A 25541-nucleotide genomic window follows, 5' to 3' on the forward strand; every position below is an offset into this window, starting at 1 on the left:
CAAACAGAATCCAACAGCACATTAAAAGGATCATACACCATGACCAAGTGGGGTTTATCCCAGGAATGCAAGGATTCTTCAATATATGCAAATCAATCAACGTGATACACCACATTAACAAATTGAAGGAGAAAAACCATTTAATCATCTCAATAGATGCAGAGAAAGCTTTTGACAAAATTCAACACCCATTTATGATAAAAGCCCTGCAGAAAGTAGGCATAGAGGGAACTTTCCTCAACATAATAAAGGCCATATATGACAAACCCACAGCCAACATTGTCCTCAATGGTGAAAACTGAAACCATTTCCACTAAGATCAGGAACAAGACAAGGTTGCCCACTCTCACCACTATTATTCAACATAGTTTTGGAAGTGTTAGCCACAGCAACCAGAGAAGAAAAAGAAATAAAAGGAATCCAAATTGGAAAAGAAGAAGTAAAGCTGTCACTGTTTGCAGATGACATGATACTATACTTAGAGAATCCTAAAGATGTTACCAGAAAACTACTAGAGCTAATCAATGAATTTGGTAAAGTAGCAGGATACAAAATTAATGCACAGAAATCTCTTGCATTCCTATACACTAATGATGAAACATCTGAAAGTGAAATTAAGAAAACACTCCCGTTTACCATTGCAACAAAAAGAATAAAATATCTAGGAATAAACCTACCTAAGGAGACAGAAGACCTGTATGCAGAAAACTATAAGACACTGATGAAAGAAATTAAAGATGATACAAATAGATGGAGAGCTATACCGTGTTCTTGGATTGGAAGAATCAACATTGTGAAAATGACTCTACTACCCCAAGCAGTCTACAGATTCAATGCAATCCCTATCAAACTACCACTGGCATTTTTCACAGAACTAGCACAAAAAAATTTCACAATTTGTATGGAAACATAAAAGACCCCGAATAGCCAAAGCAATCTTGAGAATGAAAAATGGAACTGGAGGAATCAGGCTCCCTGACTTCAGACTATATTACAAAGCTACAGTAATCAAGACAGTATGGTACTGGCACAAAAACAGAAATATAGATCAATGGAACAGGATAGAAAGCCCAGAGATAAACCCACGCACATATGGTCACCTTATCTTTGATAAAGGAGGCAAGCATATACAGTGGAGAAAAGACAGCCTCTTCAGTAAGTGGTGCTGGGAAAACTGGACAGCTACATGTAAAAGAATAAAATTAGAACACTCCCTAACACCATACACAAAAGTAAACTCAAAATGGATTAAGGACCTAAGTGTAAGGCCAGACACTATCAAACTCTTAGAGGAAAACATAGGCAGAACACTCTATGACATAAATCACAGCAAGTTCCTTTTTGACCCAGCTCCTAGAGAAATGGAAATAAAAACAAAAAGAAACAAATGGGACCTAATGAAACTTAAAAGCTTTTGCACAGCAAAGGAAACCATAAACAAGACCAAAAGACAACCCTCAGAATGGGAGAAAATATTTGCAAATGAAGCAACTGACAAAGGATTAATCTCCAAGATTTACAAGCAGCTCATGCAGCTCAATAACAAAAAAACAAACAACCCAATCCAAAAATGGGCAGAAGACCTAAATAGACATTTCTCCAAAGAAGATATACAGATGGCCAACAGACACATGAAAGAATGCTCAACATCATTAATCATTAGAGAAATGCAAATCAAAACTACAATGAGATATCATCTCACACCGGTCAGAATGGCCATCATCAAAAAATCTACAACCAATAAATGCTGGAGAGGGTGTGGAGAAAAGGGAACCCTCTTGCACTGTTGGTGGGAATGTAAATTGATACAGCCACTATGGAGAACAGTATGGAGGTTCCTTAAAAAACTAAAAATAGAACTACCATACGACCCAGCAATCCCACTACTGGGCATATACCCTGAGAAAACCATAATTCAAAAACAGTCATGTACCAAAATGTTCATTGCAGCTCTATTTACAATAGCCAGGACATGGAAGCAACCTAAGTGTCCATCATCAGATGAATGGATAAAGAAGATGCGGCACATATATACAATGGAATATTACTCAGTCATAAAAAGAAATGAAATGGAGGTATTTGTAGTGAGGTGGATGGAGTTAGAGTCTGTCATACAGAGTGAAGTAAGTCAGAAAGAGAAAAACAAATACAGTATGCTAACACATATATATGGAATCTAAGGGGAAAAAAAAGGTCATGAAGAACCTAGTGGCAAGATGGGAATAAAGACACAGACCTACTAGAGAATGGACTTGAGGATATGGGGAGGGGGAGGGGTAAGATGTGACAGGGTGAGAGAGTGGCATGGACATATATACACTACCAAATGTAAAATAGATAGCTAGTGGGAAGCAGCAGCATAGCACAGGGAGATCAGCTCAGTGCTTTGTGACCACCTAGAGGGGTGGGATAGGGAGGGTGGGAGGGAGGGAGATGCAAGAGGGAAGAGATATGGGAACATATGTATACGTATAACTGATTCACTTTGTTATAAAGCAGAAACTAACACACCATTGTAAAGCAATTATACTCCAATAAAGATGTTTAAAAAAAAATACACATTAAAAAAAAAAAAGTAAAACTAAGACTGAGTTAATAACAATAGCAGACAGTGTGTGCTTTGCTGGGAAGGAAGAAATTTTCCTCTACCGTTCTGGCTGGTCTAAGAATTAAATTGACATGAGAGAGATTAACAGGAGAAAATCAAACAAAAAGTTCAATAACATGTACACATGGGAGAGAGCCAGAAAAACTGAGTAACTTGCCAAAATGCAAGAATACATACGATTATTTCAAAGTGAATGAAACTGGCTTTTTGGTACAAGATGTAAATTGGTATTTTTCGAGTACAAGTTGAGATTGCAAGGATCCAGGAAGATGGAGATACTGTTTAACCAGTGTACCACCTAGTGGTCAAAGCTTGAACAGATTGCTCTGTGAAACAATCAAGGTCTCCCTCCAAAAGGGCCAAGGTGCAGAGGAAAAAAGAGGCTAAATTAATTTTATCGTGATACCCAGAAGAATAGAAATTCATAATTTTAATAAAGGTTTAAAACAATAAAAGAAAATTTAGAGTATTATTTTTCTAGTAGGAAGTTGGACTTTCTTTTTTCCTGTAGAAGGAAATTAATAAATAATTTCTTAGGTTGAACCCGGACTCTATAATAGACCATGCAAAAAGAAAATTATATTCTTGATGCAAACAAATATCATTTACTTACTGTCCTTAAAGAAGACAATTTTACAAGGAAAAAAAATGAAACAAAATCATGATATTCCAAATGGCTTGCCTGAATCACTTTAGTACTTAGAAGATAAAAGACAAAGATTTGTCCATCAAAAGGAATCTTGCTTGTGGAAATACTGCAAAACGATGAACTTCCATGGGCATATTGAAGTTGGCTTAAGAAGTAAGAATGTAGTAAAAACTGTTTTACACATCCACCATAATAAAATTCAACAACACTGCCTAGAATTTGGCCAATTATTTTAGATACATGATTCAAACCATAAAGCTTCTCCTAGCTTATACAAACCAACTACAGTTAAAGGCAACAGCCTTTAGGCCAGGATTACACAGTCAAATGAAATCATCATCAGGGAAATGGGGGAATGGTGCTGTAAGGGTCCCAAGAAGGATGTTAAGAATCAAGTCTTAGAAACTTAGAACCTCAGATTTGGAAGGAAATGTTAAAGATTATCTTGTCTGAGCTCAGGACATTGGTCTACCAGAGACCACCCGGCTCCACATAATATCAAATGGCAAAAGCTCTCCCAGAGATCTCCATCTCAATGCTAAGACCCAGCTCCACTCAACGACCAGCAAGCTAAAGTGGTGGACACCCTATGCCAAACAACTAGTAAGACGGGAACACAACCCCACCCATCAGCAGAGAGGCTGCCTAAAATCATAAGGGCACAGACACCACAAAACACACCACTGTATGCAGTCCTGCCCACCAGAAAGACAAGATCCAGCCTCATTCACCTGAACACAGGCACCAGTCCCCTTCACCAGGAAGCCTACAAAACCCACTGAACCAACCTTAGCCACTGGGGGCAGACATCAAAAACAATGGGAACTACAAACCTGCAGCCTGCGAAAAGGAGACCCCAAACACAGTAAGTTAGGCAAAATGGGAAGACAGAGAAACACACAAGACATGAAGAAGCAAGGTAAAAATCCACCAGGCCAAACAAATGAAGAGGAAATAGGCAGTCTACCTGAAGAAGAATTCAGAGTAATGACAGTAAAGACGATCCAAAATCTTGGAAATAGAATGGAGAAAATACAAGAAACGTTTAACAAGTACCTAGAAGAACTAAAGAGCAAACAAACAGTGACGAACAACACAATAAATGAAATTTAAAATTCTCTAGAAGGAATCTATAGCAGAATAACTGAGGCAGAAGAATGGATAAGTGACCTGGAAGATAAAATAGTGGAAACAACTACTGCAGAGCAGAATAAAGAAAAAAGAATGAGAAGAATTGAGGACAGTCTTAGAGACTTCTGGGACAACATTAAATGCACCAACATTCGAATTATAGGGGTCCCAGAAGAAGAAGAGAAAAAGGAGGACTGAGAAAATATTTGAAGAGATTATAGTTGAAAACTTCCCTAATATGGGAAAGGAAATGGTCAATCAAGTCCAGGAAGCACAGAGTCCCATACAAGATAAATGCAAGGAGAAACACGCCAAGACACATACTAATGAAACTATCAAAAATTAAATACAAAGAAAAAATATTAAAAGCAGCAAGGGAAAAACAAAAAATAACATACAAGGGAATCCCCATAAGGTTAACAGCTTATCTTTCAGCAGAAACTCTGCAAGCCAGAAGGGAGTGGCAGCACATATTTAAAATGATGAAAGGGAAAACCCTACAACCAAGATTACTCTACACAGCAAGGATCTCATTCAGATTTGACGGAGAAATTACAACCTTTACAGACAAGCAAAAGCTAAGAGAATTCAGCACCACCAAACCAGCTTTACAACAAATGCTAAAGGAACTTCTCTAGGCAGGAAACACAAGAGAAGGAAAAGACCTACAATAACAAACCCAAAACAATTAAGAAAATGGTAATAGGAACATACATATCGATAATTACCTTAAACGTAAATGGATTAGATGCTCCAACCAAAAGACATAGACTGGCAGAATGGATCCAAAAACAAGACCCATACATATGCTGTCTACAAGAGACCCACTTCAGACCTAGGGACACATATAGACTGCAAGTGAGGGGATGGAAAAAGATATTCCATGCAAATGGAAATCAAAAGAAAGCTGAAGTAGCAATTCTCATATCAGACAAAAGAGACTTTAAAATAAAGACTATTACAAGAGACAAAGAAGCACACTACATAATGATCAAGGGATCAATCCAAGAAGAAGATATAACAACTGGAAATATTTATGTACCCAACACAGGAGCACCTTAATACATAAGGCAAATACTAACAGCCATAAAAGGGGAAATCGACAGTAACAAAATCATAGTAGGGGATTTTAACACCCCGCTTTCACCAATGGACAGATCATCCAAAATGAAAATAAATAAGGAAACACAAGCTTTAAATGATACATTAAACAAGATTGACTTAATTGATATTTATAGGACATTCCATCCAAAAACAACAGAATACACTTTCTTCTCAAGTGCTCATGGAACATTCTCCAGGATAGATCATATCTTGGGTCACAAATCAACCCTTGGTAAATTTAAGAAAATTGAAATCATATCAAGTATCTTTTCCGACCACAATGCTATGAGACTAGATATCAATTACAGGAAAAAATCTGTAAACAATACAAACAACTGGAGGCTATGCAATACACTACTTAATAACCAAAAGATCACTGAAGAAATCAAAGAGGAAATCAAAAAATACCTTGAAACAAATGACAATGAAAACACGACGATCCAAAACCTATGGGAGCAGCAAAAGCAGTTCTAACAAGGAGGTTTACAGAAATACAATCCTACGTCAGGAAACCAGAAAGATCTCAAACAACCTAACCTTACACCTAAAGCAATTAAAGAAAGAAGGATGAAAAAACCCCATATTTAGCAGAAGGAAAGAAATCATAAAGATCAGATCTGAAATAAAGGAAACAATAGCAAAGATCAATAAAACAAAAAGCTGGTTCTTTGAGAAGATAAACAAAATTGATAAACCATTAACCAGACTCATCAAGAAAAAAAAGGGAGAAGACTCAAATCAACAGAATAAGAAATGAAAAAGCAGAAGTAACAACTGACACTACAGAAATACAAAGGATCATGAAAGATTAACAGAAGCAACTATATGCCAGTAAAATGGACAACCTGGAAGAAATGGACACATTCTTAGAAAAGCACAACCTTCTGAGACTGAACCAGGAAGAAACAGAAAATATGAAGAGACAATCACAAGCACTGAAAATGAGACTGTGATTACAAACCTTCCAACAAACCAAAGCCCAGACCAGATGGCTTCACAGGCGAATTCCATCAAACATTTAGAGAAGAGCTAACACCTATCCTTCTCAAACTCTTCCAAAATATAGCAGAGGGAGGAACACTACCAAACTCATTCTACGAGGCCACCATCACACTGATACCAAAACCAGACAAAGATGTCACAAAAAAAGAAAACTACAGGCCAATATCACTGATGAACATAAATGCAAATACCCTAAACAAAATACTAGCAAACAGAATCCAACACCACATTAAAAGGATCATACACTATGATCAAGTGCAGTTTATCCCAGGAATGCAGGATTCTTCAATATATGTAAAGCAATCAATGTGATAAACCATATTAACAAATTGAAGCAAAAAAACCATATGATCATCTCAATAGATGCAGAAAAAGCTTTTGACAAAATTCAACACCCATTTATGATATAAACCCTCCAGAAAGCAGGCATAGAGGGAACTTACCTCAACATAATAAAGGCCATATATAACAAACCCACAGCCAACATCTTTCTCAGTGGTAAAAAACTGAAACCATGTCCACTAAGATCAGGAACAAGACAAGCGTGCCCACTCTCACCACTATTATTCAACATGGTTTGGAAGTTTTAGCCACAGCAATCAGAGAAGAAAAAGAAATAAAAGGAATCCAAATTGGAAAAGAAGAAGTAAAGCTGTCACTGTTTGCAGATGACATGATACTATACATAGAGAATCCTAAAGATGCTACCAGAAAACTACTGGAGCTAATCAATGAACTTGGTAAAGTAGTAGGATACAAAATTAATGCACAGAACTCTCTTGCATTCCTGTACACTAATGATGAAAAATCTGAAGGAGAAATTAAGGAAACACTCCCATTTACCACTGCAACAAAAAGAATAAAATACCTAGGAATAAACCTACCTAAGGAGACAAAAGATCTGTATGCAGAAAACTATAAGACACTGATGAAAGAAATTAAAGATGATACAAACAGATGGAGAGATATGCCATGTTCTTGGATTGCAAGAATCAACATTGTGAAAATGACTCTACTACCCAAAGCAATCTACAGATTCAATGCAATCCCTATCTAACTACCACTGGCATTTTTCACAGAACTAGAACAAAAAATTTCACAATTTGTATGGAAACACAAAAGACCCCGAATAGCCAAAGCAATCTTGAGAATGAAAAATGGAACTGGAGGTATGAGGCTCCCGGACTTCAGACTATACTACAAAGCTACAATAATGAAGACAGTATGGTACTGGCACAAAAACAGAAATATAGACCAATGGAACAGGATAGAAAGCCCAGAGATAAACCATGCACATATGGTCACCTTATTTTTGATAAAGGAGGCAAGAATATACAATGGAGAAAAGACAGCCTCTTCAATAAGTGCTGCTGGGAAAACTGGACAGCTACATGAAAAAGAATGAAATTAGAACACTCTCTAACACCATACACAAAAATAAACTCAAAACGGATTAAAGACCTAAATGTAAGGCCAGACACTGTTAAACTCTTAGAGGAAAACATAGGCAGAACACTCTGTGACATAAATCACAGCAAGATCCTTTTTGACCCAGCTCCTAGAGAAATGGAAATAAAAACAAAAAGAAACAAATGGGACCTAATGAAACTTAAAAGCTTTTGCACAGCAAAGGAATCCATAAACAAGACGAAAAGACAACCCTCACAATGGGAGAAAATATTTGCAAATGAAGCAACTAACAAAGGATTAATCTCCAAAATATACAAGCAGCTCATGCAGCTCAATATCAAAAAAACAAACAACCCAATTCAAAAATGGGGAGAAGACCTAAATAGACATTTCTCCAAAGAAGATATACATATTGCCAACAAACATTTGAAAGGATGCTCAACATCACTAATCATTAGAGAAATGCAAATTAAAACTACAATGAGGTATCACCTCACACCAGTCAGAATGGTCATCATGAAAAAAATCTACAAACAATAAATGCTGGAGAGGGTGTGGCGAAAAGTGAACCCTTTTGCACTGTTGGTGGGAATGTAAGTTGATACAGCCACTATGGAGAACTGTATGGAGGCTCCTTAAAAAACTAAAAATAGAATTACCATGACCCAGCAATCCCACTACTGGGCATATACCCTGAGAAAACCATAATTCAAAAAGAGTCATGTATCACAATGGTCACTGCAGCTCTATTTACAATAGCCAGGACATGGAAGCAACCTAAGTGTCCATCAACAGACAAATGGATAAAAAAGATGTGGCACGTATACAATGGAATATTACTCAGCCATAAAAAGAAACGAAATTGAGTTATTTGTGGTGAGGTGGATGGACCTAGAGTTTGTCATACAGAGTGAAGTAAATCAGAAAGAGAAAAACAAATACCGTATGCTAACACATACATATGGAATCTAAAAAAAAAAAAGGTTCTGAAGAACCTAGGGACTGTACAGGATTAAAGACGCAGATGTAGAGAATGGATTTGAGGACACGGGGAGGGGGAAGGGTAAGCTGGGACGAAGTGAGAGAGTGGCATGGACTTGTGGCATGTAAAATAGATAGCCAGTGGGAAGCAGCCGCATAGCACAGGGAGATCAGCTCGGTTCTTTGTGACCACCTAGAGGGGTGGGACAGGGAGGGTGGGAGGGAGGGAGATGCAAGAGGGAAGAGATATGAGGACATATGTATAACTGATTCACTTTGTTATAAAGCAGAAACTAACATACCATTGTAAAGCAATTATACTCCAAAAAGATGTTAAAAAAAAATAAAAAAATAAAGATCATCTTGTCTGGCCAGAACGCTGATGCCTGAATCCCTTCTTTAACATTTCCAACAATGAATACCCAAATTTGTTTAAGCCCTGAGAGTGATGGGGAGCTCAAGGCTATGTCTCAAAGCTCTTTCCTTTCTTGAACCACCAAATTGGAAAATCCTTTCTTGAGGAGACAAAATCTTACAATCTCTTACCCTACCCCATCCCATTGTTAACCCTTACAAGAACAAGTCTACTCCATCTGCACGTGACAGTCTTCACATATATGAAGATACCTACTATGTCCTACTGAAGCACTTTCTTCTCCAGATGAAGCATCCCCAGTACTTTATATCTCACTGTTCTTCATCTTTTCATCATTAAGACCTCTTCTCCCCGAACAATACCCAGATAGTCCATACTCCCTCTAAATATGTTGCCATGGATTAAAGGTAAGTTTTTAAACTTGGGTGGCCAGCAAAGAAAGATACAAATCCTTAATTCTGGACCAATGTTTCTCAAAGTATGTTCCCCAGAATACAGGTTCTGGGAGATGTCTCATGAAAAAAAGAGTTTCTGTGGCCAAATAAATTTGGGAAATATTGCATCCTTTTTCCATATCCCCCTTCCCCTGAAGATTCACTATTTATAGTAGCACACTATTGATTTTGAGGAGTTCTTCAACATGGTTGGAAGGTGATTCTGTGGCTAAAAATTTGGCTAGCTTTGTTTTACACATTAGTTCTAAAATTATTAGTCTACAGAACCACCTTCTGGTCATTTTTCACCATAAGATACCTATTAATATCCCACTAATATTTGGTGACGTTTTGCAAAAAAGTTTTTTAGATACAGGACTTTAATCCATGGGGGCTATGACCACTTTTTGGTATTTGACCACATGACACTATAGATGCATATTGAGCTTTATTATCTACCTAAACTTTTCATTCTCTTTCAAACTGCTCTGTTATGTCATATGTCTTCTCATCATCAATTTTTTTTTTTTCCACTGGAGTTTTAGATCCAGCTGCTGGACTTTTCCTCAACCCCTACTGAACTGCATGGTGCTAGAGTCCATCCACCTTTTCGACCTTTTAGTCTTTGGATCCAGAATTTACTATGCATACCAGTTTTATACCGTCTTCAAATTGATGAGCCTGCTTCCTTTCATCCAGAACAGGCAGTCACCAGAGATTTTCCCATTCCTTATTTCATCTTTACAACCTTGTTACTAGGTGATGATGCTTCGAAAGTGATGATAATTGAGAGTCAGGCAATATTAATCCCATTTATAAAAAAAAAAAAAATCAGGTGGCCAAGCTAGTCTCCGAAGGTGGACCTTAATGAACCATGCCTCCCTGTATTCATGCCTTTGTAGAGTACTCTTATATACTGAGTCTGGGCTGGACCTTTGACTCACTTTGATCAACAAAATTCAGCAGAAGTGATGGTGTGCTGGTTCTGGGCATGCCTTATGGAAGCCTGGAAACTTCTGCTTTTGTGCTTTTTGGGAGCTCTGAGCCACAATTTAAGAAGTCTGGTAAAGCAGCCATTTGGAATGACCACACAGAGAGGGCACATGGAGATAAAGAAGTCCTAAGATTACATGGAGAGAGTAAGAGAGAGAGAGAGACTCAGCTTTTCCAGCATCCCAATTGAGCCTTCCAGTCATCTCTGCCAGATGCCATACATGTAAGCAAACCACCTTGGCTGTTCTAGCCCAGGTGAGCCTCCAGATGACCATAGCCCAGATGCCATCACAGAATAGAAGAACTCCCCAGCTGAGCCTCATTAACCCTCAGAATCATGAGAGAAAATAAAATGATGGTTCTTTTAAGCCATTCTATCTGGGAATATTTTTTTACAGTCCAATAGATAACTCAAATAGGCAGGGTAATACGTACAGTGTCCATGGCAGTTATCAATTTGTTGCCTGTCAACCTTAAATTCACCTTTTGTTGACTGATCTATAAGAATGCAACTGGCCCTTTAAACATTCTTCCTTTGGCAGCTGACACAATATTAAGCTTCATCGGTAGAGGGCACTGGAGAGACATTCTAAGAGGAAGGGTTCCCCAATTCCTCACTAGAGGGATTTCTTTCCAGAGCTAGACGCCTGTGGGGCACAACTCTCCCCACAGTTGGGACCAATTATTTTCTCCAGATCTTGACTCAGGCTGTGGTGATGTGGCTAGCAGTCCCAGACAGCGCAGATCTACATCCCAGCCTGGGCTGCTTCCCACATGCTTTCCTCAGACGCACAGCTTATATATATATACATATATACATATATGTATATATATATAGAGAGAGAGAGAGACACACACACACACACACACGCTGTGAATATTTGCTTACTTCAAGGAAGGAAGATTGGAGGCAGACAAGTTGGTTACTGAATTTTACTTTATATGCTTCTATATTGTTTGACTTGCTGGTAGGCAGCAGTGAACACCCTGATTTGGGCTTCAAACTGATCCAAAATTTCAAGGCCTCTCTTTGGCTTGTCACTGACACACGTTTCTGTAGATTTTTGTATTTATGATCACATATAAGCTGTTCATTAGAGATCATACACAAATCCGTATTCTATTACTAAATCAGATATACATAATCTTCCATACATACTAATTTAACAGAGAGGATGTAGAGTGACACTTCCCAATGTGTCTTAAACTGTGTTCCCTGAAAGGAAGGAACAATTAGAATAACAAGGACCAAGGGTCTTTTGCCTGAGCTAAGTAGGCCACAGTTAAAAATTCTGATATTTCAATTGTCTGAGTTGAGCATGATTCATTATTACCCTTTGGGTCAAATTATTCAGCTGATAATGAATGCAACTAATGTCCTCCTGTCTAAGAAACAATTGACACAAAACTAAATAGTGATGTGAATGAGGTAGAATTGGAAAGTATGTTGTGGGCAAAAATGCAAATCAGAGCACATCAGATGTTTTATTCAACTGGGATATAACCCAATGTTCAAACCAGAAAGTGAATACAGCATATTAAGTTGATTTGTCTCTGTGAATTTTAAAGTGTATGACTAGCTTTGTACATATCTCAAGTGTCATTAACAGTGCTACTCAGTCTAATTATAAGAATTTCACAGGCATCTTGCTGTGACAATAATTGAAAATAATGTCAGCTATTTCACTTTCCTAAAATTACTGTACCTTCAGTTCAATAAAAATGTTTTCACATTGGCTAATTCATATTTTTTTTCCATCCACGAAGAGAAGACTTTGATACATATAGTCAGCCCTTTGTATCCGAGGATGTGGAACCACAGGGATACAGGGGGCCAAATGTACTAGCCATTTTATATAAGGGACTTGAGCATCCATGGGTTTTGGTATCTGTGGGAGTCATGGAACCCATACCTTCAGATACGAGGGACAACTGTATACTATTTACTTACTGTAATGGAAATTGCTCATTACATTTTGAGGCTTGATAATCTTGGAAAGGATTTGTCTTTAAGGGAAAAAAGAAAATGTACCTGATCTGTGTTTTAAGACTTTGAGGACAGATGTGGGCTTGCCTAGAGGTGTAGACATTTACAACTTCTGGATCAAAAAGAGACTATGACATTTGTATCGATCAGGATTCTTTGTTGTAAGCAACAGAAACTGACCTGGGCTAATTTAAGAATAGCTGCTTAAAAACTCATCGTGGAGGCTGAAGAATCAGGCTTAGAAATCAGGCACTGTCCTACGTGAGTCTGACTTGCTGGAATCACAATCAAATAGGAGCGGTCTGTTCAGGGCCCTGCTGACACCACTTTCAGTGGATAGTGCCAATGCTGAACACCACTGGGTCCTCTTGCCATTGTGGAACACCACCAAGGTGAATAATTCTAACTGCCCTTCTACTTTGTTCCTGGGCATCTGATGGGCCAGCTTGGGTCATGTGCCCCTACCTCTCTAAGGGGCATAAGTAGGAAGACTTCATCCTGAGTTTCCTCAGTGAGATTGGGATACACCACACTGAATGAAGGATTCTTACAAATAAAAAAGGGAGATGTGGGGACAGTCTGGATAAAGTAAAAACTGCCTACAATATTTATTTCTATGGTACAGGCAAGTTCTGACTACAAGTCCCATTAAAGTTCGTATCTCCCAGAGCAATATTTTTATTCCTCATATCAAATGCCCTGCCTCAGTTCCTGCTTCCTGCCTAAGCCTCAGAACTCCTGATCCACCAGTAGTTTTACGCACCGCCCCCCCAACCATCACTACCATTTCCTTCCATTTTATGTTAGATCTTTCTTCCCAGGTCACGAGAGACACTCCTCACTAGTGTTTGAAGAAGGATAAACAAAAAGGGGAGGAGGCAGAGGCAGAAGGTCATTTGCCCAGGACAGTCCTTGTTCTCACTGTCAGAGCTACAGCAGGAGTAATGTGTGTTCTGATACCCATTGTTAGAAATCTGAATGCATGTGTTATACAAATGGGCCAAAGGTGAGCTCTGCACATTGGCCCTGTGTTTACTTCTTCATAGCAGGTAAGGACTATTAGCCCAAAGCCCACCAGCACCAAACTCAAACAGTTACACATCCAATTGCTTTAAATATAGCCCAACTAAGGATGGAGACAAGATGGCAGTGTAGAAGGACGTGAGCTCAACTTTTCTTACGAAAACACCAAAATCACAATTAACTGCTGAACAAACATTGATTTTAAAAAATGCTGGAACCTACCAAAAAAGACACCCTACATCCAGAGACAAAGAAGAAGCCACGATGAGACAGCTGGAGGAGCGCAATGCAACAAAATCAAATCCCATACCCCTCAGGTGGGCAACCCACAAACTGGAAAATAATTATACCACAGAAGTTCTCCTACAGGAGTGAATGTTCTGAGCCCTGCGGCAGGCTCCCCAGCCTGGGGAGTCTGGAACAGGAGAAGGAGCCCCCAGAGAATCAGACTTTGAAAGCCAGCGGGTTTTGATTACAGGAATTCCACAGGACTGGGGGAAACAACTACTCTTAAAGGGTGCACACAAGGTCTTGTGTACACCAGGACCCAGGGGAAAAAGCAGTGACCTCATAAGAGCCTGGGCCAGACCTACCTGCTAGTATTGGAGGGTCTCCTGTGGAGGTGGGGGGCAGCTGTGGATTACTGCAGAGACAAAGACACTGGCAGCAGTAGTTCTGGGGAGTACTCATTGGCATGAGCCCTCCTGGAGGCCACCATCTTCTCATCAAGACCTGGTCTCACCCAACAGCCTGTAGGCTCCAGTGCTGGGATGCTTCAGGCCAAACAACCACAAGGCAGGAACACAGCGCCACCCATCAGCAGACAGGCAGCTTAAAGTTTTCCTGAGCACACAGTGGCCTGGTAAACACAATCCTTGTCACTGCCCTGCCCACCAGAGGGACAAGACCCAGCTCCACCCACAAGTGGGCAGACACCAGTCCCTCCCACCAGGAAGCCTGCACAAGTTTCTTAGACAGCCTCATCCACCAGGGGGCAGAGAGCAGAAGCAAGAAGAACTACAACTCTACAGCCTGTGGAATGGAAACTGCAACCACAGAAGGTCAGACAAAATGAGACAGCAAAGGAATATGTCCCAGATGAAGGAACAAGATGAAATCCCAGAAGAACAACTAAGTAAAGTGAAGATAGGCAATCTACCTGAAAAAGAATTCAGAGTAATGATAGTAAAGATGATCCAAGACCTCGGAAAAAAGAACGGAGGCACAGATTGAGAAGATAGAAGAAATGTTTAACAAAGACTTAGAAGAACTAGAGAAAAAACAAACAGAGATGAACAATACAATAACTGAAATAAAAAATACACTAGAAGGAATCAATAGCAGAATAACTGGGGCAGAAGAACGGATAAGTGAGCTGGAAGACAGCATGGTGGAAATCACTGCCATGGAATAGAATAAAAAAAAAGAATGAAAAGAAATGAGAACAGCCTAAGAGACCTCTGGGACAACATTAAATGCGTCAACATTCACATTATAGGGGTCCCAGAAGGAGAAGAGAGAGGGAAAGGACCTGAGAAAATATTTGAAGAGATAATAGCTGACAACTTCCCTAATGTGGGAAAGGAAATGGTCACCCAAGTCCAGGAAGCACAGAGAGTCCCAGGCAGGATAAATCCAAGGAGGAACATGCCTAGACACAGAGTAATAAAACTGAAAAAAATGAAAGACAAAGAGAAAATATTCAAAGCAACAAGGGAAAAGCTATAAATAACATATAAGGGAATTCCCATAAGGTTATCAGCTGATGTCTCAGCAGAAACTTTGCAGGCCAGCAGGGAGTGGTATGATACATTTAAAGTGATGAAAGGGAATAACCTACAACCAAGAATACTCTACCCAGCAAGGCTCTCATTTATATTCAAGGGAGGAATCAAAAGCTTTACAGATAAGCAAAAGTTCAGAGAATTCAGCACCACCAGACCAGCTTTGCAACAAATGCTAAAGGAAGTTCACTAAGCAGAAAAGGCCAAAACTAGAAACAAGAAAATTATGAATGGAAAAGCTCAATGGTAAAGGCAAACATATAGTAAAGGTAGGAAATCATCCACACACAAATATGATATCAAAACCAGCAACTGGACATAGCTTTTAAAATCTGTTTACTTTGTCCTATGCTTAGGTGCTTCTGCTATAAACAGCAATTAGCTAGGTTTATTATTATCATCATAATCATCATTATTATAGTTCATATGCTATACCTCTTCATTCATTAGCAAAGTTCATCCATTTATATTTATTTTTATTACAATAGTAAGATATATGATTTAAAAACAAAAAACAAAAAACCAGCAATCGTGAGGAGAGTACAAATGCAGGATATTGGAAATGCATTTGAAATTAAAAGGCCAGCAAGTTGAAACAATCTTGTTTATATATAGACTGCTATATCAAAACCACATGGTAACCACAAAGCAAAAATCTACAGTAGATATACAAGCAAGAAAAACGAATCCAAACACAACACTAAAGTTAGACATCAAATCACAAGAGAAAAGAAAAAATGAGGAAGGAAAGAAAAAAGACCTACAAAAACAAATCTTAAACAATTAACAAAATGGCAGTAAGAACATACACAACAATAATTACCTTAAACATAAATGGATTAAATGCTCCAACGAAGACACAGATTGGCTGAATGGACACAAAAATGAGACCCATATATATATGCTGTCTACAAGAGACTCACTTCAGACCTAGGGACATATACAGACTGAAAGTGAGGGGATGGAAAAAGATATTCCATGCAAATGGAAATCAAAAGAAAGCTGGAGTAGCAATACTCATATCAGACAAAATAGACTTCAAAATAAAGACTGTTACAAGAGACAAAGAAGGACACTACATAATGATCAAGGGAGCGATCCAATAAGAAGATATAGCAATTGTACACATATATGCACCTAATATAGGAGCACCTCAATATATAAGGCAAATGCTAACAGCCATAAAAGGAGAAACTGACAGTAACACAATAATAGTGGGAGACTTTAACACCCCACTTTCATCAATGGACAGATCGTCCAGAGAGAAAATCAATAAGGAAACACAGGCCTTAAATGACACATTAGATCACATGAACTTACTTGATATTTATAGAGCATTCCATCCAAAAGCAGCGGAATACATATTCTTTTCAAGTGCACATGGAACATTCTCCAGGATAGATCACATCCTGGGCCACAAAGCAAAGCTCAGTAAATTTAAGAAAACTGAAATTATACCAAGCATCTTTTCTGACACGAAGCTATGAGATTAGAAATCAACTACAAGAAAAAAAAACTGTAAAAAAAAAAAACAAAAAAAACCAAAACATTTGGAGGCTAAACAATATGGTACTAAGCAACCAATGGGTCAATGAAAAAATCAAAGAGAAAATCAAAAAATACCTAGAGACAAATGAAAATGAAAGCACAATGATCCTAAATCTATGGGATGCAGCAAAAGCAGTTCCAAGAGGGAAGTTTATAGTGATACAATCTTACCTCAGAAAACAAGAAAAATCTCAAATAAACCTTACGTAGGGGGGCAGAGTCAAGATGGCATACTAGGAGGATGCACAATTTGTGTCTCCTCACAACTAGAGCACCTACCAGGCACCTGTGGGGGACCACGGACACCTAAGGGGACGGGAGGAACCCCCAGCCACCGGGTAGGATGTGGGGTGTGGGGAGAGTGAATGGGGAAGAGACGTGGAGGTGGGATGGGACTGGCGACCCTGACGGGTGGCTAGGGGAGGGGAAGGGATCCCACGCCCAAAGGGGGAAATTGGGGAACCATTGGGAGGGCAGAGGATCAAAAGGGAGCGTGGCCAGGTTTCCCCTGCCCACTTGGGCACCCAGGAACCTGCTGAGATCCCGGGCCTGATCCTCTGCCTACCTAGGCCCCCTCCAGCCATGTGGGCCCTGAGGGAGTGGGAAGGAGGGAAGGGGGAGTAAAATTAAAGGCCGGACTTCCTGGACTGGCACCCCCGAGGGTTAGCTGGGAGAGGGGAGGAATTCCTACACCCAGCAGGACCCACCCATGGTTAGGGGTCCAGCAGCAACGCGGGAGACCTTGGGAGAGATGGTGGGGGAGTGGCACAAAGGAATGGAAGGGAACAGGGCCAGTGCTTTCCCTGTCCACTTAGGCACCAGGAAGCCTGTTGGGCTCCCGGGCCTAATTCTCTGCCCTCGGAGCCTCCCTCCTGCCATGCAGAGCGCAAGCCCTGCACCTACCCCACACCCAGGGCCCTACCTCTACACTCGGAGACCCCCTCCAATGAGCTGGACCTAAACCCCACCCACACACCCTCACTCAGGGCCCTACCTCCAAACTCCAGAACTCCACACTCCAGAGGCCCTCCTTTCAACGTGTTGCCTCTCCTTTTCTGCGCAGGTCCTAAGCAGAGGCCCCACCCCATGCTTGAACGTCGCCCCGCCTCACGCTCAAACGTCACCCCCCAACCTGCCTAGGTCCCACCCCACACTTCCTAAGTTCCACCCCCGCCTAAATTCCACCCCCATAACCAAGGCTTTTTTTTTTTCTTTTTTCCTCTTTTAAATGGGGGTTCTGTTTTACCTTGTTGATCCATTGTTGTTGATTCTTTTATATTTTTATTTTTCCTAATAAATCTTTTATTTTTCTAATTTTATTTTATTCTTTATACTTTGCTATTGTTCTCTCCTTTAGGCTTGTCCCCACCCCCCCTTCTTTTTCTTTTTTCTGTTGTGGTTTTATTTTACCTTGTTGCATTTGTTTCAATTATAGTTTTATTTTTCCTAATATATTTTTTATCTTTCTAATTTTATTTTGTTTTTTATTCTTTGATATTGTACTGCTCGTTTTTTTCTTTCTTCCTTCTTTTTTTTTTTTACCGTGCCATGAAGCTTGCGGGATCCTGGTTCCCAGGCCGTAGGTCTGGCCCGAGCTCCTGTGGTGGGAGCTCTGAGTCCAAACCTCTAGAATAACAGAGAACCTCAGACCCCAGGGAATATCAATCAGAGTGAAGTCTCCCAGAGGTCCTCACCTCAGCCCCAAGACCCAGCTCTATCCAACTGCCTGCAAACTCTAGTGTTGGACGTCCCAGGCCAAACAACCAGTAAGACAGGAATACATCTCCACCTATCAAAAACAAAGTGAAATGACAAAAAAAATACGTGACAGACAAAGGAGCAAGGTAAAAGTACAAGACCAAATAAATGAAGACGAAATAGGCAACCTACCTGAAAAAGAACTCAGAGTAATGATAATAAAGGTGATCCAAAAATCTCAGAAACAGAATGGAGAAAATACAAGAAACATTTGACAAGGATCCAGAAGAACTAAAGAGCAAACAAACAGTGATGAACAGCACAATTACTGAAATTAAAAATACTCTACAAGGAATCAATAAGAGAATAACTGAGGCAGAAGAATGGATGTGAGCTGGAAGATAAAATGGTGGAAATAACTGTCAGGGAGCAAAATAAAGAAAAAAAATGAAAAGAATTGGGGACAGTCTCAGAGACCTCTGGGACAACATTAAATGCACCAATATTCAAATTATAGGGGTCCCAGAAGAAGAAGAGAAAAAGAAAGGGAGAGAAAATACTTAAAGAGATTATAGTCGAAAACTTCCCTAACATGGGAAAGGAAAGAGTCATTCAAGTCCAGGAAGCACAGAGAGTACCATACAGGATAAACCCAAAGAGAAACACACCGAGACACATAATAATCAAACTATCAAAAATTAACTATAAAGAAAAAATATTAAAAGCAGCAAGGGAAAAGCAACAAATAACATACAACGGAATCCCCATAAGGTTAACAGATGATTTTTCAGCAGAAACTCTGCAAGTCAGAAGGGAGTGGCAGCACATATTTAAAGTGATGAAAGGGAAAAAACAACAACCAAGATTACTCTACCCAGCAAGGATCTCATTAAAACCTTTACAGATAAGCAAAAGTTAAGATAATTCAGCACCAATAAACGAGCTTTAAAACAAATGCTAAAGGAACTTCTCTAGGCAGGAAACACAAGAGAAGGAAAAGACCTACAAAAACAAACCCGAAACAATTATGAAAATGGTAACAGGAACATACATATTGATAATTATCTTATTTGTAAATGGATTAAATGTTCCAAACAAAAGACACAGACTGGCTGAATGGATACAAAAACAAGACCCGTACATATGCTGTCTACAAGAGACCCACTTCAGACGTAGGGACACATACAGACTGAAAGTGAGGGGATGGAAAAAGATATTCCATGCAAATGGAAATCAAAAGAAAGCTGAAGTAGCAATTCTCATATCAGACAAAAGAGACTTTAAAATAAAGACTATTACAAGAGACAAAGAAGGACACTACATAATGATCAAGGGATCAATCCAAGAAGAAGATATAACAATTGCAAATATTTACGCACCCAACAGAGGAGCACCTCAATATATAAGGCAAATGCTAACAGCCATAAAAGAGGAAATCAACAGTAACACAATCATAGTAGGGGACTTTAACACCCCACTTTCACCAATGGACAGATCAACCAAAATGAAAATAAATAAGGAAACACAAGCTTTAAATGACACATTAAAAAACATGGACTTAATTGATATTTATATGACATTCAATCCAAAAACAACAGAATACACTTTCTTCTCAAGTGCTCATGGAACATTCTCCAGGATAGACCACATCTTGGGTCACAAATCAAGCCTTGGTAAATTTAAGAAAACTGAAATTGTATCAAGTATCTTTTCCGACCAGAACACTAATGAGACTAGGTATCAATTACAGGAAAAAAAATGTAAAAAATACAAACACATGGAGGCTAAACAATACACTACTAAAAAACCAAGAGATCACTGTAGAAATCAAAGAGGAAATAAAAAAATACCTAGAAACAAACGACAATGAAAACACGATGACCCAAAACCTATGGGATGCAGTAAAAACAGTTCTAAGGGGAAGTTTATAGCAATACATTCCTACCTTAAGAAACAAGAAACATCTCAAATAAACAACCTAACCTTAAACCTAAAGCAATAAGAGAAAGAGGAACAACAACAACAACAACAAAAAAAACCCAAAGAGAGCAGAAGAAATCATAAAGATCAGATCAGAAATAAAAGAAAAAGAAATGAAGAAAACAATAGCAAAGATCAATAAAACTAAAAGCCGGTTCTTTGAGAAGATAAACAAAACTGATAAACCATTAGCCAGACTCATCAAGAAAAAAAGGGAGAAGACTCAAATCAACAGAATAAGAAATGAAAAAGGAGAAGTAACAACTGACACTGCAGAAATACAAACGATCATGAGAGATTACTACAAGCAACTCTATGCCAATAAAATGGACAACTTGGAAGAAATGGACAAATTCTTACAAAAGCACAAACTTCCAAGGCTGAACCAGGAAGAAATAGAAAATATGAACAGACAATCACAAACTTGAAATTGAGACTGTGATAAAAAATCTTCCAACAAACAAAAGCCCAAGACCAGATGGCTTCACAGGTGAATTCTATCAAACATTTAGAGAAGAGCTAACACCTATCCTTCTCAAACTAATCCAAAATATAGCAGAGGGAGGAACAATCCCAAACTCATTCTAAAAGGCCACCATAACCCTGATACTAAAACCAGACAAAGATATCACAAAGAAAGAAAACTACAGGCCAATATCTCTGATGAACATAGATGCAAAACTCCTCAACAAAATACTAGCAAACAGAATCCAACAGCAGATTAAAAGGATCATACACCATGATCAAGTGGGGTTTATCCCAGGAATGCAAGGATCTTCAATATACCCATTCAGTGTGATACACCATGTTAACAAACTGAAGAACAAAAACCATATGATAATCTCAAGAGATGCAGAAAAAGCTTTTGACAAAATTCAACACCAATTTATGACAAAACTCTCCAGAAGCAGGCATAGAGGGAACCCACTTCAACATAATAAAGGCCATATATGACAAACCACAGCCAACACTGTTCTCAATGGTGAAAAACTGAAACCATTTCCTCTAAGATCAGGAACAATACAAGGGTGCCCACCCTCAGCACTATTATTCAACATAGTTTTGGCAGTTTTAGCCACAGCAATCAGAGAAGAAAGAGAAATAAAAGGAAACCAAATCGGAAAAGAAGAAGTAAAGATGTCACTGTTTGCAGATGACATGATACTATACATAGAGAATCCTAAAGATGCCACCAGACAACTACTAGAGCTAATCAATGAATTTAGTAAAGTAGCAGGATACAAAATTAATGCACAGAAATCTCTTGCATTCCTATACACTAATAACAAAAGATCAGAAAGAGAAATTAAGGAAACAATCCCATTCACCACTGCAACAAAAAGAATAAAATACCTAGGAATAAACCTACCTAAGGAGACAAAAGACCTGTATGCAGAAAACTATAAAACACTGATGAAAGAAATTAAAGATGATACAAATAGATGGAGAGATATACCATGTTCTTGGATTGGAAGAATCAACATTGTGAAAATGACTATACTACCCAAAGCAATCTACACATTCAATGCAATCCCTATCAAACTACCAATGGCATTTTTCATAGAACTAGGACAAAAAACTGCACAGTTTCTATGGAAACAGAAAAGACCCAGAATAGCCAAAGCAATCTTGAGAAAGAAAAACGGAGCTGGAGGTATCAGGCTCCCGGACTTCAGACTATACTACAAAGCTACAGTAATCAAGACAGTATGGTACTGGCACAAAAACAGAAATATAGATCAATGGAACAGGATAGAAAGCCCAGAGATAAACCCACACACATATGGTCACCTTGTCTTTGATAAAGGAGGCAAGAGTACAGTGGAGAAAAGACAGCCTCTTCAATAAGTGGTGCTGGGAAAACTGGACAGCTACATGTAAAAGAAGGAAATTAGACCACTCCCTAACACCATACACAAAAATAAACTCAAAATGGATTAAAGACCTAAATGTAAGGCCAGACACTATAAAACTCTTAGATGAAAACATAAGCAGAACACTCTATGACATAAATCACAGCAAGATCCTTTCTGACCCACCTCCTAGAGAAATGGAATAAAAAAAAAAAAAAAGGGACCTAATGAAACTTAAAAGCTTTTGCACAGGAAAGGAAACCATAAACAAGGCGAAAAGACAACTCTCAGAATGGGAGAAAATATTTGCAAACGAAGCAACTGACAAGGGATTAATCTCCATAATATACAAGTAGCTCATGCAGCTCAATATCAAAAAGACAAACAACCCAATCCAAAAATGGGCAGAAGACCTAAACAGACATTTCTCCAAAGAAGATATACAGATAGCCAACACACACATGAAAGGATGCTCAACATCACTAATCATTAGAGAAATGCAAATCAAAACTACAATGAGGTATCACCTCACACCAGTCAGAATGGCCATAATCAAAAAATCTACAAACAATAAATGCTGGACAGGGTGTGGAGAAAAGGGAACCCACTTGCACTGTTGGTGGGAATGTCAATTGATACAGCCACTATGGAGAACAGTATGGAGGTTCCTTAAAAAACTAAAAATAGAACTACCATATGACCCAGCAATCCCACTACTGGGCATATACCCTGAGAAAACCATAATTCAAAAAGAGTCATGTACTAAAATGTTCACTGCAGCACTATTTACAATAGTCAGGACATGGAAGCAACCTAAGTGTCCATCGACAGATGAATGGATAAAGAAGAGATGGCACATATATACAATGGAATATTACTCAGCCATAAAAAGAAACGAAACTGAGTTGTTTGTAGTGAGGTGGATGGACCTCGAGACTGTCACACAGAGTGAAGTTAGTCAGAAAGAGAAAAACAAATACCGTATGCTAACACATATATATGGAATCTAAAAAAAAAAAAATTGGTTCTGATGAACCTAGTGGAAGGACAGGAATAAAGATGCAGACGTAGAAAATGGACTTGAGGACATGGAGAGGGGGAAGGGTAAGCTTGGATGATGTGAGAGAGTAGCATTAACATTTATACACTTCCAAATGTAAAACAGATAGCTAGTGGGAAGCAGCTGCATAGCACAGGGAGATCAGCTCGGTGCTTTGCGATCACCTAGAGGGGTGGGATAAGGAGGGTGGGAGGGAGATGCAAGAGGGAGGGGATGTGGGGATATACGTATGCATATAGCTGATTCACTTTGTTATACAGCAGAAACTAACACAACAATGCAAAGCAATTATACTCCATTAAAGCTGTGGAAGGTAGGAAGGAAGGAAGGAAGAAAGGAAGGAAGGAAGGAGGGAAGGGAGAGAGGGTGGAAGGAAGACACACAAAAAAACCTTACCTTACACCTAAAGCAACTAGAAAAAGAAGAACAAACAAAACCCGAAGTTAGTAGAAGGAAAGAAATCATAAAGATCAGAGCAGAAATAAATGACATGGAGAAGAAGAAAAGAGAAAAGATTAATGAAGCTAAAAGCTGGTTCTTTGAAAAGATAAACAAAATTGATAAACCTTTAGTCAGAGTCATCAAGAAAAAGAGAGGGCTGAAATCAATAAAATTAGAAATGAAAAAGAAGAAGTTATAATGGACACCACAGAAACACAAAAGATCATTAGAGACTACTACAAGCAACTATATCCCAAATAAAGTGGACAACCTGGAAGAAATGGACAAATTCTTAGAAAGGTACAATCTCCCAAGTCTAAACCAGGAAGAAACAGAAAATATGAACAGACCAATCACAAGCACTGAAATTGAATCTGTGATTTAAAAACTCCCAACAAACAGAAGTCCAGGACCAGATGGCTTCACAGGTGAATTCTACCAAACATTTTTAGAAGAGTTAACATCTATCCTTCTGAAACTATTCTAAAAAACTGCAGAGGAAGGAACACTTCTGAACCCACTCTATTAGGCCACCATCACCTTGATACCAAAACCGGACAAAGATACCACAAAAAAAAGAAAATTACAGGCTAATATCACTGATGAACATAGACGTAAAAATCCTCAATAAAATATGCACAAACCAAATCCAACAATACATTAAAAGGATCATACACCATGATCAAGTGGGATTTATCCCAGGGATGCAAATATTTTTCAACATCCACAAATCAATCAGTGTGATACACCATGTCAACAAATTGAAGAATAAAAACCATATTATCATCTCAATATATGCAGAAAAAGCTTTTGACCAAATTCAATATGCATTCATGATAAAAATCTCTCCAGAAAGTGGGCATAGAGGGAACAAAACTCAACATAATAAAGGTCATAGATGACAAACCTACAGCTAGCATCATACTCAATAGGGAAAGCTGAAAGCATTTCCTCTAAGATCAGGAGCAAGTCAAGGATGTCCACTCTCACCACTTTTATTCAACATAGTTTTGGAAGTCCTAGCCATGGCAATCAGAGAAGAAAAATAAATAAAAGGAATCCAAATTGGAAATGAAGAAGTATAATTGGCACTATTTGCAGATGACATAATACTATACATAAAAAATCATAAAGATGCTACCAGAAAACTATTAGAGCTCATCAATGAATTCAGTAAAGTTGCAGGATACAAAATTAATACACAGAAATCTGTTGCATTTCTATACACTAACAACAAAAGATCAGAAGGAGAAATTAAGGAAACAATCCCATTTACCATCACATCAAAAACAATAAAATACCTAGGAATAAACCTCCCTAAGGAGGCAAAAGACCTGTACTCTGAAAACTGTAGGATGCTGATGATAGAAATTGAAGATGACACAAACAGATGGAAAGATATACCATGTTCTTGGATTGGAAGAATCAACATTGTGAAAATGAATATACTACCCAAAGCAATCTACAGATTCAATGTAA

The sequence above is a fragment of the Balaenoptera musculus genome, chromosome 6 (assembly GCF_009873245.2).
Source record: "Balaenoptera musculus isolate JJ_BM4_2016_0621 chromosome 6, mBalMus1.pri.v3, whole genome shotgun sequence".
Lineage (NCBI taxonomy): Eukaryota > Metazoa > Chordata > Mammalia > Artiodactyla > Balaenopteridae > Balaenoptera > Balaenoptera musculus.